This window comes from Mastomys coucha, unplaced genomic scaffold, assembly GCF_008632895.1.
Source record: "Mastomys coucha isolate ucsf_1 unplaced genomic scaffold, UCSF_Mcou_1 pScaffold21, whole genome shotgun sequence".
Lineage (NCBI taxonomy): Eukaryota > Metazoa > Chordata > Mammalia > Rodentia > Muridae > Mastomys > Mastomys coucha.
This window is the reverse complement of record NW_022196904.1, coordinates 122,369,724-122,383,839: the sequence shown is the minus strand read 5'-3', so window position 1 is coordinate 122,383,839 and position 14,116 is coordinate 122,369,724.

Below are 14,116 nucleotides of genomic sequence, written 5' to 3'. Positions count from 1 at the left end.
CTGTAGCAGATGCCAATGTTGTCCTCCAACCTGGACCATTCCAGAAAAGACCTTAGTCTCAACAAAACCTGAGCAATGCCAGTCTACCTTTTAAAAAAGTGTGATAAGTATTAACATACCCTTTATCTATATTCCTCAATTATTAACATTTAGCCCCTACCTTCTTTTTATTACATTATTTATTGTGTGCAGGGGGGTACATGAATGTGTGTACATGAGTATGTGTGCACATGTATGCATGCTTATGTGTGTATATACGTGAAGGTCAGAAGTGATTCTCTTTTTTCACCATATGAGACCCAGGGATTGAAAATAGGTTGTCAGGCAAACTACCTCATCGCTTAGTCCTAACCTGCTTGCTTGCTTGCTTGCTTGCTTGCTTTTTCCTGAACTTGTTGAGAATAAGTTGAAGAATCAGGACCCATCACCCCTAAATGCTTTACCATTGATTTTATAAGAACAAAGACAGTTTTTTGTGTAACCACATTGTAATCACCAAACTCAGAAAATCTCACTTAACATAATAATACTGTTATTGTCAAGCCCATTGAAGATTCCCTGTTGTCCCAAGAATGTCCTTCAGAGCAACGTTTTTCTGTCTCAGGACCTGGCCTGCAAGAACATGTCATATTAGCTGTCAGAGCTACAATTTCAGTCCATCCGGATATGATCCTCTGCCTGTCTGTCTCCCCCCACCCTCCTGTGCCCTCCCCCTGGTGCTGACAGCTCTGAGGAACACAGGCTAGTTATTTCTCAGTATGTCCCTGAGCTGGCATCTGTCGTGTTAGTCATTTGACTAAGGCCCCACTTTTTGGGCAGAGCAGTGGCCCAAACACTTAGCTCCTGGTACACATGTCGATTTATCCCCTCTGAGGAACTTCAACTGTACCACTCAACTAAGCCTCTGCCTGCCAAACAACTGCACTACAAAGGTGCGTTTCTCAAAAATTCATAAGGTTAACTAAATGTAGAGGGAAACACCTTTAAGCTCTCAATTCAAAGCCTTGTTTTAATGGTAGAAGGGATTAGCACAAAGTCTGATGAGTCCTGACCTCTGCCATCATGGAGATCCTGCAGTAAGGGCTGAAGAACAACACCTTTGTGTAATGCAGTTTCCTCTCATCCCCTGTGGAGAGGAACAAAAAGGCCTCCTAGTGAACTGCAGCCAGCACACCTTATTCCAAGTGCAACACTTAATAAAGTCGAGAAAGATGACAGAATCAGATGGGCTTTAAAGAAGGGATACATGTAAAGATGACAAGAACTATCACAAAGGCTTCTGCCAGAACCACAAAGGCAACCACAGCCTTCCACAGAAATATTTCTACCAGGCTGTCAGCCTGATAATGTTCTGACCTTGGCCTGACACCATCTTTGCCATTGATCCTTGCAGTCCAGGATAACAAAGTAAGAATGACTCCTGACTCCTCATTTAATCTTTAAGAACTCCCCCTTGCTTCTGGCTTCTTGAATACACGCATAGGTCATAGTGGCACACATATTCCTCTGCAATGTTCTTTCTGAATAAACTCACCTACCTCTTCCTCAAAGACTTTTAGATTTTGACAAAGGGACACAAGACTCATCACATAAAATAGAGGAAAGTAGGCAAGTGAGCAATAAACTAGAGAAAGAAAAGAAGACTGGCTCTTCATGAGTTGGGCATATACACTTTAAAATAACAAACTTTTGGGGTATTTGGGTAGAACACTGTGGAGAGAGCATGAACTTTTACATCTTTGAAAAGGAACCCTAAAGGACATAGCAGCTTACGTCTGTCATCTCAGGTCCTGGGATACTGAAGCAGGAAGAACATCAGGAGTCAAGGGCTTATATGATGATTCCAGGGTCATTCTAGTCTACAGAAGGATGCCTTGTCAAGGGAAAAGAAAAGGAGAAGGAGGGCAGGGAGAGGAGGAGGAAGATCGGCAGGAGGCCCTGAGGAATCTTTAAAAGTTTCTAAGAGCTTAAGCATCAGTCTCATCTGGATCCCACCCTGAGAGCCGGAAAGCTGCTGGAGTGGTTGGGAGATGGTTCAGCATTGGAGAGGTGGAGACAGGAGAATCAGGAGAAGATCATCCTCGACTACCTATCAAATTCAAGGCCATGCTGGGCTACATGAGACCCTGTTTAAACGATTTTTAAAAAGAAAGACAAGAGAAGAGAAGAGGAAAGGAAAGGAATAAAAGAAAAGAACTTTGCTTCTATTTCCCCACAAACACACTGAACTTTAGTTCATTTCTCCATTAAAGTCCAGATGAGGGACCCCAGGTTGTCACTATTTTTCAGACCACACAACATCTGCCACTAATACTTCTTTGTTCAAGTGAGAGTATAAAATGTGTTCTTTTATTTTGGCACCACCCAATACAAACTTCCAACCTCCCAAGGTATGGAACTTGTAGATCCTCAGTCAGTGTTTAAAGAATAAATAGAGAACAAAAGGATGGATGGATGGATGGATGGATGATGGATGGATGGGTAGGTAGATGGATGGACTGGTAAGTGGATAGATAGATTGGAAGGTATATAGATAAAAGATGGATGGGCAGATGGAGTGTGTGTGTGTGTGTGTGTGTGTGTGTGTGTGTGTGTACCTAAGAGGGTTGTCAGTGATGAATGAATGCATGAGTGAATGAATGGATGAATGAATGAACAATTATATAAGCAAATAAATGAGTAGTTTGGTACATGGATAGATGTGTAAGTGATTGAAGGGATTATGGATAAGAGCATGCTGAAGAGATAGACAGGTGTTTCGTTGGATGGATGGACAGATGACGAGTGGGTAGATGGAGAGGTGTTTTATGAGAAAGTATATAAGTAAATTGGTAGGTGGTTGAATAAGAGGATGGGTAGATGAATAAAAAGGTTAAAGGATGGGTAGGTGAATAGATAACTCACTGAAAAATGTGAGTAAAAGTCCCCCAGCCACACCACACCCAGGAAGGCCAAAGCAAGGACTTCCTCCTTTCCCCTATCCCATTAGAACAGTGAGCCACTTCAAAGCTTTCCTAGGGCATGGCCAACCTATTGTATTACTTCTTTCCCCAAGGTATAAGCCTGTAAAGAATACCTGATGTACTCAGGGACAGTCCCCTGCTCTGAGCAGCCCAGGCTAGCCTAACACATCTCACTGGTCTCTATCCATTACTGGAGCAAAACAGCTAAGTCCTGCCTGTTGGATAAGTAAAAAGATGGAACAGCAGCACACAAAAAAGAAATCATTCCTATTCTAGCATCCAGAAATAGTAGAAAGAGTTACCAATTTTGTATGTAATTTCCCATTAGTCTTAATCAGCAAGTACATATTTTGAACACAAAATAGATCACACTGATATATATATACATATATATATATCACATATACACATATATATATGTATAACTTTGTATTAGTTTTTTTTTTATGACAGCATAATAATTTCTTTACTTATTCCTCAGAAATACAAAGTTCCATTACAGGAACACACTGTGATTTATTTCACTCACCCCTTTGCATTATTTCTGATACTTATTGTTCAAAGCTCTGCCATGATGGACTTTTCAGCTCTATTTTTAGACACACTGGGTCATTTCCTCAGAAGAAATCCCTGTGGTAAAACAACTCCATTAAACGGCTGTACAGAAGCACGAGGCTCTTCTTGTGAGTCGCCAGATTGTCCCCGGGAAAAGCTGTGCTAATTCACACTCCTGTGGCAGAGTGAGAGCCTGTGCAGCTGGCGCACTAACCTGCGCTGGTTTTAAAACAAACATGGGAGCAGGTTGCCGAGGGAGATCGGCTCTTTTTCATGCCATGCAGACACCTTCAAGTTGCCCAGTTTCCACCACCCAGTCTGCTGCTGCACTGCTGGGTGGGGGCGGGAATCATTTTTAGAAAGTGCCAGAATCACATGCTAGAGAACCTGTTGCCTCCTGCAGAGCAGCGGTGGGGCCCAGGCAGAGTCACTGGCTCAGCCCATAGGAGCTCTTTCTGCTCTTCCAGAGGATTTGGTTTTCAACACCATCAGACAGCACACAAACAGCCTGCAACTCCGGTTCCAGGGATCCAACACTATCTCCTGGCCTCTGTGGCACCTGTACATATATGACGTACATACAGACCTGAAGGTACATGCATACACATAAATTAAAAATAAATATTGCTTCAAAGAAGAGTGTTGCCGGCTGGACGAAAGGTTCAGTTGCCCTGACACTGAAATGCTTGTCATGCACGCATGCACACAAGTTCAAATCACTAGCACCCACTTAAAATGCGTGGTATGGTGATGTGTGCCTGTGATCCCAGAAGTGAGGTGAAGAAGTGGGGCAGGTGAGATGAAGAGGTGGGGCAGGTGGATTATCTTGCCAGTTTGGTGAGTTCCAGGTTCAGTAAGATAGTCTCTCAGAAAAAAAAAAAAAAAAGCAAGCTGGAAAATGGCTCAGCAATTAAAAGCACTTGCTGCTTCTGCAGAGAACTGGAATTTGGTTCTTAGCACCCACATCAGACAGCTCACAATCCTATGTAACTCTAGCTCCTGGGGAATCAGACACTGTCTTCTGGCCTTTGTGGGACATGCACCTATGTGTACACATGGAGAGAAGTGGGGAGGGGATAAAACTAAATAAATCTTAAGAAAAGCAGTCCCTACTATCCAGCTTCACCCTGTACCCATTAACCATTCTCTTTGTGTCCCTCCGTCCCCCATAGCCCTCCCAGGATCTGGTAAGCAATGTTGTATTATCTCCCGTGAAATCAGCTTTTTAAAGCTTCTATCATGAGAGAAAAATATTCTTCTCTGCGTCACTTCATATAACAACCTCAGTTCCTGCCATGTCCCCACGAGGGCCAGGCTTCCAGTTCTCATTGCTTCATGGGTTTCTCATGTGTATATACACATTGTAGACTGCATTCCATTCATCCATTCATGTGCACATGGACAGCTAAGTTGGTTCTATATGTTGCCTAATCCATGTGCCTTTACTCTAATAAATGATATCCATCGTGATAATAGGTGTTTCTTCAATGAACAAAATTGAGAGAGTAGAAAGACCACCTAGCCCACCTAGCATTTCATTTTCTGAAAAATAATGCCTTTGGGTGCTTCTCATCAGGAATAGACTTCTTTTTTTTTTTTCTAATAAGACTAAATTTATTCAATACCCTAGAGTAAAGTTTTGATTATAAGTATCCAACAGTATAAAAAGTACAAAATAGATCTGTCTGTAGATTTCTAATATATTAATACAAAGTGCATGACTATATACAGTACATCCTACAGGCAGAGAATGGAGGGGGAGAAGACTGTGATTGAGGTCTAGTACTAAATAAATAAATAAGTACAGAAGTAGAGATGATCCATCAGAGTATATTCTACCATCAATAGACTTCTTTTCTGTGGTTGTAATAGTGATGCAGCAGCAGTGGCGGCAGCAGTGGAATCATGCTTGGTTTCTTACTTGCCAACGCACTATAAGCATATTTTTTTTTTAATCTTGTTACAAACTCCTGGGAAACTTAATTATAACAAGTGTTTCCTCTTCCTTCAAGTGGGTGGAACATAGCTGACCCACATCCCTGAGAAAGTAGTAAGCCACATTAACAGTGATTAATAAAAGATGCCAGAGCCAGGCGTGGTGGCACATGCATTTGATTCCAGCCCTCTGGAGGCAGAAGCAGGTGGATCTCTGAGTTTGAGACCAGTCTGGTTTACAGAACTAGTTCCAGGACAGCCAGGGCTACACAGAGAAGAAATTCTGCCTTGAAAAAATATATGTTGAGATACCAGACATGTGACTTGTGCCTGCACTCCCAGTACAAGAGAGGCTGAGGCAAGAGAATTGCCCTGAAATGAGAGACCCTATCTCAAAACAAAAACAAAAACAAAAACAAAAATCCATGCCTGGGAGCATAACTCAGTGGCAGAGCGTGTCTACCATCCACAGGCACTGGGCTCAATACCCAGCGCTGAGAAATAAATAATTTTTAAATAATTATGCCGATAAGCAACATTGTATTAGCATGTCAGTACATGTCCTTTAGTTCTTTGCCTTAATGCATGTGACCATTCTGGTGAGTTGATTTCGAAGACAATTATCCATGTGCAGGCAGTGGTCTCCACCCACCTCCCACCGTAAGCTATGCAGCTATACCTCTTCTGACCAAAGCAATGGTCAGAAGACCAATGGCTTGGAGTCTGGGCAATTTCAGCAGGACAGTTCCATAAGTACAAAGTCTAATGCTGCATTTAAAGTGCTCCATGGCAGGGTAGGGGCCACCAGTAGGATGGGGCTGTGGCTTCTGTGTGACCTTGGACAGAGGGAGTCAAAAGAAAATCCAAAGCACTCTGTCTTGTTTCCACAGCACCATCTCTGCACACCTATGTCTGGCAATTTTGACTTTTCAATTACTAGCCCCTCACTAGTGAGAACAGCTATGGGGGGTTGGGGGGGGTTGGGTCAAGTGTAGAATGTTCCACTTGCAATCTGTGTCTCCTCTAAGAGTGTACTCACTACAGGGCCGAAGCTCACAGGGAATGGTGGGGTGTTATTCCTATGAAAGGCCCTTTCCTAATTTCCTTAACTTCGAGGGTGGCCCCAAACTCACCATGTAACCACAGTAGACCTGGAACTTGTGATTCTCCTCTACTTCCTGAGTGATTGATGGAACTACAGATGTGTACCCGACACCCAGTCTATGCAGTATGGAAGTCAAACCCGGGGCTTCATGCTTGCTTAGGCAGCACTTTTCCAGTTGAAGCATAACCATGGCCACTATGCATTGCTTTTCATGAATAAAAAATTCACATTGTGCTGAGGCGCTGGGAGAGTTGATTCAGTCAGACAAGTGACTGCTGTACATGCTTGAACCTGGATCCCCAGCCCCACATGAAAGCTGAGCACCACGACCCATACCTGTCACCCAGCTCTGAGGAGACAAGTGGATCCCTGGAGCTTACTGGTCAACCAGTCTAACCAAAGGTGAGATTCGGGTTCAGTGAGGGATTCTGTCTCAAAAACTAAGGGTGAAGGCAACCGAAGGAACTCCAGACATTGGCCTCTAGCCTCCATATGTGCACACACAGGCACACACTTACACAACACACAAACACACAAAGTGCAAAGACGGAATGGCATAAGAAAAACTGGCCAATCTTATTAACAATCCAAACAAAACTATAAGATGGTAATGCATTGTTTTTTTCACGTCAACCTGGGCAATACTAACCCATAAGGCTAGAGTAAATCCTCTCGGTAGAGTATTTTCACTATTTTACCAAACTTCCTTTCTATAAATGAATCAAGGAGGGGCTGATATGGGCACTGGTTATCAAGGCCTGAAGCTCCACAACTTGTAAGAATTTTACTGTGAGGTGCGGGGCCCCAAGAGAAGAAAATGAATGGGTCACTAGTCATGGTCTGCCTCCAGCTCCCTTGAAAAGGTCTGAGTTCACAAGTGGAAAGGAACAAGGAAGGTCTTAGTCACTGGCCACTCTGGAAGGCAAGTGCCAAGGTGGGCTTGTCTGGGCGCACTGCAGGAACATGTCTGAGAGATGGGGCCATTCTTGTTTTTTTACCTGTGTTCACTATGCATTGTCCTAGCTGTCAGGGACCCGTCACAGTGGAACACCTCTGTGAAGTGAAAAGAGAACCCTAAGTTGGCACAGGGAATGCAGAGGTCCCCTCTGAGGACCCCAATCATGGAAACCAAATGCAGAGAAGGCTCACCTAGGTACACTTGGACTCACAAAGGGGTGAACAACAAATGGATGGATTTATAATGTGTGGTTTACCCATGGGGTGGCACATAAATTATCTAATAAGAGGCATAATTTCATTCATGTAAGGTTCCTAGAGTATGCAAATCTTACAAAAGAGGAGGAAGAGAAGAAGGTAGGGTGTATGTGTCTTAGTTAAGGTTTTACTGCTGTGAACAGACATCATGACCAAGGCAAGTCTTTTAAAAGACAACTTTTAATTGAGGCTGGCTTACAGATTCAGAGGTTCAGTCCATTATCATCAAGTGGGGAGTATGGCAGCATCCAGGCAGGCGTGGTGCAGGCAATGCTGAGAGTTCTACATCTTCATCTGAAAGCTGCTAGTGAAAGACTCACTTCCAGGCAGTTAGGGTGAGGGTCTTAAGCCCACATCCACAAGGACACATCTACTCCAACAAGGCCACACCTCCTAGTAGTGCCACTCCCTGAGTAAAGCATAGACAAAGCATCATAGTGTGTATCTGTAACCACAGCCTTTGGAAAGCTAAGGCAGGAGGATGACAAATTCAAGGCCAGCCTATGCTACATAGCAAAACCCTACTGATGATAGATAGACAGACAGACAGATAGATAGATAGATAGATAGATAGATAGATAGATAGATAGATATAGATAGATAGACAGACAGACAGACAGACAGACAGATAGATAGATAGATAGATAGATAGATAGATAGATATAGATAGATAAACAGATATGTATGTACATACATACATAAATATATATACATAGATAAACAGATACACACATATATACATACAAACACAGGTACATAGATAGATAGATAGATAGATATAGATAGATAGTATATAGATAAACAGATATGTATATACATACATACATAAATATATATACATAGATAGATACACACATATATACATACATACACAGGTACATAGATAGACAGACAGACAGACAGACAGACAGACAGATAGATAGATAGATAGATATAGATAGATAGTATATAGATAAACAGATGTGTATGTACATACATACATAAATATATATACATAGATAGATACACACATATATACATACATACACAGGTACATAGATAGATAGATAGATAGATAGATAGATAGATAGATAGATAGATAGATAATGTCAGCGCGCCAAGGGAAAGAAAATGGTAAGCCTTTCCTTAAAAGGGTACAGGATGATGAAAATGGACTATGGTGGTTGGTGTAGTCCCATGATAGTGTGGCCATTGCCAATGGTATGTGGTATTGCAGATGTAACCAGCATCTTTTTTTTTAGATTTATTTTACTTACTTTATGTGTATAAGTACACTGTAGCTGTACAGATGGCCGTGAGCTATCATGTGTGTGGCTGCTGGGAATCAAACTCAGGACCTCTGCCGGCCCCACTCGCTCCAGCGTAATTCACTGTAGCTGTCTTCAGACGCACCAGAAGAGGGCGTCAGATCTCATTATGGGTGGTTGTGAGTCACCGTGTGGTTGCTGGGATCTGAACTCAGGACCTTCAGAAGAGCAGTCAGTGTTCTTACCTGCTGAGCCATCTCTCCAGCCCTGTAATCAGCATCTTAAAAGTGCATCTTGAAAATGATTAAAATGACAAGTGTTGCATATGTGTACACATGTGTGTACATGGACATTCAAATACATGTGTGTGTGTGTGTGTGTATCAAGTCTCAGTCCTCGAAAATATAATCCTGGATGTTGGTATCTGAAAGATCAAAATATGAAAGGTTTAAAAACCTACAGTTGCCAGGCAGTGGTGGCGCACGCCTTTAATCCCAGCACTTGGGAGACAGAGGCAGGTGAATTTCTGAGTTTGAGGCCAGCCTGATCTACAGAGTGAGTTCCAGGACAGCCAGGACTACACAGAGAAACCCTGTCTCAAAAAGCAAAACAAACAAACAAGCAAAAAACCCTACAGTTGGGGTCACCAATAAGGCTAACTGAGTAAAGGTGTTTGCCATCAAGTCTGATGACCTGAGTTTGATTCCCCAGAACTCAATGTGGTAAAGGGGGAGAAGTGACAGCTGCAAGTTGTCCTCTGACCTCCACGTGTGCACTGTGACATGCACACATATGCACTCTTACACACACACACACACACACACACACACACACACACACACATTAAATGTAAAACCTTTAAACCCTAAATTCTGAATTCCAAAAAATTGCAATCGTGAAAGAGAGAAACATTAAAACACTGTCAAGAGCAAATGGTGCTTTATTCTGCCCAGCTAGCTGCCTCCTGCAGTGTACTCAGTTTAAAAAACAAACAAAAGGGGGCTGGAGAGATGGCTCAGCAGTCAAGAGCATTGCCCTTGCAGAGGACCCAGATTTGATTCCCAGCACGCACATGGCATCTCACAACAGTCTATAAATCCAGTTCCAATGCCCTCTTCTGGCCTCCATGGGCACCAGCCACACATATGATGCACAGAGATACATGCAAGCAAAATGCTCATACACACAATATAAATAAATCTTTTAATTTACAAAAATGTGCCAAAGTTATGCTCCAATTCTGTCTTTCAGAATTATGACCAGCACAACAGTTGATGTGAATAAATCTTACTGCATACACTGTCGTAAAGATAAAGGTTTACCAAAAGAAGTTGGTTCACTGCCTGGAGATGCTGTTCAGTTTAAAGTGCATGCCTGGCATACACACAGCCATAAATTGCACCCTCAGCACCACAAAGCAGGGCATGGTGGTGCACACCTATAATCCCAGCACTCAGAAAGTGGAAGCAGGAAGACCAGGAGTTTACAATCATCCTCAACTACATAGATTTCTGGACCAGCCTGGGATACATAGGATCCTAGCTCAAGAAAAATATAAATAGGCCTGGGATTTAGCTCAGTGGTAGAGCCCTTGCCCAACAAGTACAGGGCCCTGGGTTTAGTCCTCAGCAAAAAAAAAAAAAAAAAAAAAAAAAAAAAAAAAAGGAAGGAAGAAAGGAAGGGAGGGAGGGAGGGAAGAGGGAGGGGAAGGAAGGAAGAGAAAGGAAGGGAGGGAGGAAACAACATAAAGTTGATTGTGACATCTTCTCTAATCAGTTGTCATATCTACCATATATATCATGTGCTGACTAGTGCTAAAGTCATCTGAGCTCTTTGAAAGCAGAGCAAGTAAATCTCTGAGTCCGAGGCCAGACTGGGAGTTCAGGACAACTACAGAGTTACACAGAGAAACCCTGACTTTAAAAGAGAGAGATAGACAGACAGATAAAGAAACACAGAGAGACAGAGAGAGATATAAAGAGAGACAGAGAGACAGACAGAGATAGAGACAGACAGAGAAACAGAGAAACAGAGACAGCAAGACAGAGAGAGTGAGATAGAGAGACAAAGAGATAGAAACAGAAACAGAGACACAGAGACACAAAGAGATATATAGAAAGAAAATATCCTCTATAAGATCAGGCTATAGGCAAGCCTGTAGGGCATTTTCTTAATAAGTGATTGATCGGGGAGGGCCTGGCCCATTGTGGGTGGTGCCATCCCTGGCTGGTGGTCCTGGGTGCTATAAGTAAGCAGGCTGAGTAAGCCTTGAGGAGTTAGCCAGTAAGCAACACTCCTCCATGGTCTCTGCATCAGCTCCTGCCTCTGTCCTGACTCCCTTCAATAATAAACAGTGATGCTAAGGAGTAAGCCAAATCAGCTCTTTCCTTCTCGGGCTGTCTTTGGTCACAGGGTTTCATCACAGCAATAGTAACCCTAACTAAGACAGATTGATATCAGTTTGTTGGACTAAAGGAAACTAAAAGTGAGTGGACAGCACTTTATAAAAATGCTTTACCAATACAATATTAATGCGCAAGTCACTTCTTTTATTTTACAGTCTTTTTCAACTGGAAACTCCTCTTTATGGTATTCATCCCCCGCTGTAACAATGTATTTCTTTTTATGACTGCAGAGCTTGACCCTGTCACTTCCCTCTGGATGACAATCAGCAGGAAGGGCAGCTGGTTCACCTCTGCTCTCTTCATTTCATCCATAATAAGCCTTGACCCCTGTGCAGGCTCTCCAAGAAATATGCTATAAATGAGTTGAAATCGTTTTTATAAACATGCCGTGTATAATGCTGTGCTCCAACAGTTAGCTTCGATTTTTTACAACTCTCTCTGCTGTGCATTTCATCTTTCATTGCTGAGCATCTCGTCAATGTGAGGGATATGAATTGTGTAAAGACTTCTGGAGAGTTCTAAATTCATTTTATGCATGTTTTGCAAATTAGACTCTGAGGAAATGCATTATCGCCCCCACAGACTTTGACTTTGTGGGTAAGTATTATGCACATGCATAAAAAGTGTTCCTCTGCTCAGTGAATGAAGGCACATGCTTCCATACACCTGCATTTGTGAAAGAGAAAATTTCCCAAGGTCTCAGCTCTTTGGACTCTTGTGTGTGCAGTGCTGACCTGGGGTGGGCTTTGAGGCATCTCTTTAAAAGATTTAGGTCGTCTAATGTTGTATTTTAGATAATGGCAGTTATAAACCTGGTGCACATCCTCAGACATTCATTTAGACTTTTATTTTCAACCTTTGTCTTTGTGAATACAGTTTATCAGCTCAATACTCATGCAAGTGTTAGTATGCCTGGTACTCATCACTGCAAGAATATATGATATGCCATTATTTACCTGTTTGTTAAGTGGTTTATGAAATGTTGTTTTTATATACCTCTCAATTTTCCTTTTTAAAATGTAAATAAGTATCTTTTTCAAAAAACTTTATTATTTCTTCCAAAGTTTATTGCCAATATCTTAACTGTTCAGGATTTTGATATTCATGATTATGGTATTTAAAATTGTGTCTTCCAGGGCTGTGGTCTACAGAGTGAGTTCCAGGACGACCAGGGCTACATAGAGAGACACTGTCTCAAAAATAAATAAGTAAAAAGTTCTCTAAAAGATTTTTAAAGCTCCCAGTGATCTTTGGGGCTGGGGGAGGGTGGGCTTCCAATTGCTGATGTAAAGTGGTTCCCTGAATGATCTGGATAGAAGCATTTGCCTAAGGCATGAACTGAAAACATCCAGTCCCATTCAGTGGCTTAGATTTTTTTATTCTCTAAATGACATCTTTTAAGGAACATAAATACTACATTTTAATGAGCCACAAATAATTAATCTTTTATGTTATAATTAGTGCCTTTTGTATCTTATTTAGGAAATCTCTGGGGGCCAAAGAGATGGCTTAACAGTTTAGAGCCAGTACTGTTCTTACAGAGGATATGACTTTGGCTCCCAATACCCATGCTGGGTGGCATACAACCACCTATAACTGTAGCTCCAAAGGGGAGTCAATGCCTCTGGTCCCTGCAGGCACCTACACACACACATACACACACACACACACACACACACACATACACACACACACACACACACACAAAGAATCAATACTAAAATAATCTCATTGGGGCTGGTAAGATGGCTCAGTGGATAAGAGCAGACTGCTCTTCCAAAGGTCATGAGTTCAAATCCCAGCAATCACATGGTGGCTCACAACCACCTGTAATGAGATCTGATGCCCTCTTCTGGTGTGTCTGAAGTCAGCTACAGTGTACTTTTATACAATAATAAATAAATCTTTGGGCCAGAACAAGCGGAGACTAAGTGAGCAGCAGAGTTCACCAGAGCAAGTGGGGCCAACTGGAGTAAGTGGGGCCAACCAGAGCAAGTAAGCAGGGTCGACCAAAGCAAGCAGAGGTCCCAAAAAAATTCAATTCCCAACAACCACATGAAGGCTCACAACCATCTGTACAGCTACAGTGTATTTGCATAAAATACACACATATAAATAAAATAAATAAATTTTATTTTTATTATATTTAAATTTATATTTATATTTATTTTTATTATATTTATATTTTATTATATTTATTTTATTTACATAAAATAAATAAATAAATCTTTTAAAAATAAAATAATCTCATCTAAAAAGAAATCTTTGCCTACCTGGAGGTCTCAAACACAATCGTGTTTTTACTAGAAGCTTTATTCTTTTCCCCTTTACAGTTAGCCCGATGCTCCATCTCAAACTGGTTTTTGTGTACAGTGTGAGGGATCCACGTTCTCTGGAAGCACGTCTTGTTCTCTTTCTTTCAAACTAGAAAGTCTTCGTATGGCTGACAGCTCTTGATGTTCTCATGCTCTAAGATGACTCAGCCATAAGGAGACTAGAGAGATGCTTAGCAGGTAAAATCACTTACTGTTCTTGTAGAGGACCCAAGATTAGTTCCATCAGGCAGCTCATAACCCTCGTAACTCCAGTTCCAGAGGATTCAATGACCACTGACCTCCACAGGCACCTGCTTGTATATAGTGTGCATAATCTCTCTCTCTCTCTCTCTCTCTCTCTCTCTCTCTCTCTCTC